We start from the raw sequence: 3225 nt of genomic DNA, 5'->3' as shown, positions 1-3225 counted from the left end.
TTGTGTAGTCGTAGCGTGCGACTCAATCGTTACATATTTTCACTAATAAGGTATTTTATAGATCATGGTCCCTTTGATAGATTCTGAAAGTTTGGTTAACATAGCATGTTCCTGAACGGAGAGATTCCTCTTTGTATTGTACGAAGGGTCTAACAGGGGTCATACAGTAGTGTTTGGTACCCATCGGAAGAGTATTTAAATAGCAATATTCCGATGTTGGTTTGGAGCGGATTAATCGCTCGTGCGAATAGTTATGGACATAAGAAGTTTATGTCCATTTACTATTATTTGTTCTTACTTAGTCATGCGGCGGGAAACCCAGTATCCCACCCACCTGAACAGTTGGAAACAGTCACAGCCCACCTGTATGAATCAACCTATGACCTTTTGTTATAATGCGAAGCCGAATTCCTGTGTCCAATGGACAATGAGATTGTAGGGACCATTGAATTGTATTGTGTGTGGGGCATAAATAGGCAGGCCGACCATATCCAGATTCACTCTCATCAACGGTTCTCATTGCTGATAATCGGGAGCTGGATATCGAGGCGCATGCGATCGTTCCCCTTGTGCGTAAGTTTTCTCCGTAATCATATTGTCTTACTGTGAGCCATCTCTCTCTCTCTCTACTCTTTCTCTCGTATTTTCCTTTAATTGTATTGTATTGTATTTCCAGTGTAGTTATCTGGTTAGTTGGTTTATGTTATATTGTAGTGTATCATTTGTACTGTGATTCCTTTTGCAAGTATAATAGTTAAAATACATATAATAGGTTTTGGACCCTAAGCCCAGGTATCTGTCCATCTACACCTCCTGATGAAACCGCCGTTTGTTTGGGGCGGAGAAACGCGTTGAGGGCTGTGGTTACTGCTTGTCCGTGAAGGAGCCTCCATATTCTCCACAACATCTTGCTTAAACTCCAAAGTCTCCCCATTGCTGGCGTCTGACGAGACGATACATCTCTACACTTTATCGCTGTGCTTGAAAAGCCCCGTCAGCAGACCGACTGTTATGAATGTGCGGCGCCTCCTCTAAACATCTCTAAGAGGCATACGTCAGCCGCCTGCAGTCTACACTGCAAACAACCATCGACGGGAATCAGCAGAGACCAGTTATTATGGGTGAGACCAGTGCCTCGTAAAACGAGGAACCTTACAACAAATACAAAGTATCATTTACAAAAGTTGTGGGATGTTCTCTTTATCCTTCAAATCATATTAAATTGGAGGACTTCCTGACTACAAAATTGGACTGCAGAACTGCATTTTTTATATGAGCTAATCAGCTGATTTATATATTCATTCTATTTTTATTATTGTGGTATATATTACCTTGTAATCATCAGGTTAATTGGCAATTCTGTGGTAATTAATTTTCTTTCTAAAAAAAAAACTCTTTTTAAAAATTAAATAAAATATTTTCTATTAATATATCACTAGCGCTCCTTAGTGTTTCTATTTGAAATTTAATTCATTCCCTAGTGTATAAGGCATCCAGCTGCCACGTAGGAGCTGCTCCATAAACAAATTTTGATTGGTACATTTTAATAACTATATTATTGGAATAGCGCCCGATTAAGCAAAGTATTGTATACAGTGTATGCCGTCTACACTAAGGTATACTGTGTATCTCATTGTTAAAGGTATAGATATAAAGGTTTAAACGTTGTAAGCGTCTGCACCGCTGGTGATCTCCTCGTGGTCCCGAGCGTACGCTACGCTATAGCGAATCATTACGTTAGTCGGCAGCCAATAGCGTGCCTGCCTGTGATCACTGGGCCGTAAGCGAACGTGACGCTTGAGCGTCTCGACTACGGTTGAGCGATCGCTACACAACTTGCGTACCCTTACGGTACTTCTTACGTAGATAGCGTACAGTGTTCTTAGACCTCTTAAAGTGTTTTATATACGATAAATATTTAGCTTTATCAATTGGCGGCTCGCCCGTCCTTCACATATCTGCACTAGGTAGATCAGCAGACATTATCCCTCAGCAAAGGGCGGGAGGTTGTATCCCTCGTAGTGCTGACAGGATAAGCGTCTGCTTCGCTTAAGTAAAGAGTGCTGAAGGAATCTGGGAACCGGAGGTAAGAACAAAACGCTAGTGCCTTTTAAAACTGTTTATTTTTCTGTCTTGCGTACACACGCACGCACACATATATATATCTGCATTTCTTTTTCTTTTTCATTTTCGTATATCACTCTCCTGTCTGCCAGTTTTATAGTTGATAAAAGTGCTAAAAGAGAGTTGCCGTTATTTCATAGTTTAAGAATAGATAACATAGTTAAAGGATAGACAAACACACAGTTTTGCCTGGGAGATAAGGCGAAGTCAGTGTGTTGTGTGGTAGATGATCAAGGATCATCTACATTGATAAAAGTATAAATTGTGTTACGGTGGATCTTTGCTTTGCGTATACGTGTCTATAACAAAGACTTGCGTACGCAATCCAAAGGCCGACGCACGCAGCGTATATTACGCAACGGAGCGTCCGGTTACGCCCACGTAGCTCAAGTCACGATAAGTTGATTTTTAACGCAAAGCGATAAATAACGCAAAGCGATAAATAACGCGAGGCGAGAAATAACGCAAGTCTATTTTTGGGTGTCCGAAATTTAATTAACAGATCCTGCTCCTAATTGGTAACACACCTGATCTAAAGAAAAATTTCTGCGCAGAAATAGAAATAGAAACAAAAGTGTACATGTGATGAGTGAGTGTTTTTACAATTTTTAAAGGTTGAACCACAAGAAAAGTCGAGTACTCGTGAGGTACATGCGTGTAAGTGACGTGCACGGTGGCTAGGGAGGCATCCCTGGTTAAATATACAATTTTGAGCATTAGAGTATAGCAGACCAGGAGGTCATACTGTAACAAGACCAGGAGGTCGTACTGTAACAAGACCAGGAGGTCATAGCAGACCAGGAGGTCCAGGTACAGCCGACAAGGAAGTCCGCTATACAGTTCACAGGCACAACACCGAAAAGGGTTGGAGCAACACCCATATAGGCCATATAAGCTCTGGCTGAAGGAATTCGCAGCCGTAATTTTCGATTCCATTGGTCTTTCCGTACATAAGCTTAGTTGTTTGTGTACTGAACGATTGGACCGCACGTAATTATGTACACTAGTTAGTAATCTGACCTAATACCATTAGAGTAAAGGGGTCACAAACGCTATTTGTACACTCTAACGTGATTTGTGTAATTTTTTTTTTTTAAGGGA

The sequence above is a fragment of the Pseudophryne corroboree genome, chromosome 10, assembly GCF_028390025.1.
Source record: "Pseudophryne corroboree isolate aPseCor3 chromosome 10, aPseCor3.hap2, whole genome shotgun sequence".
In the NCBI taxonomy this organism is placed as follows: Eukaryota; Metazoa; Chordata; class Amphibia; order Anura; family Myobatrachidae; genus Pseudophryne; species Pseudophryne corroboree.
Note: the sequence above shows the minus strand (reverse complement) of the source record.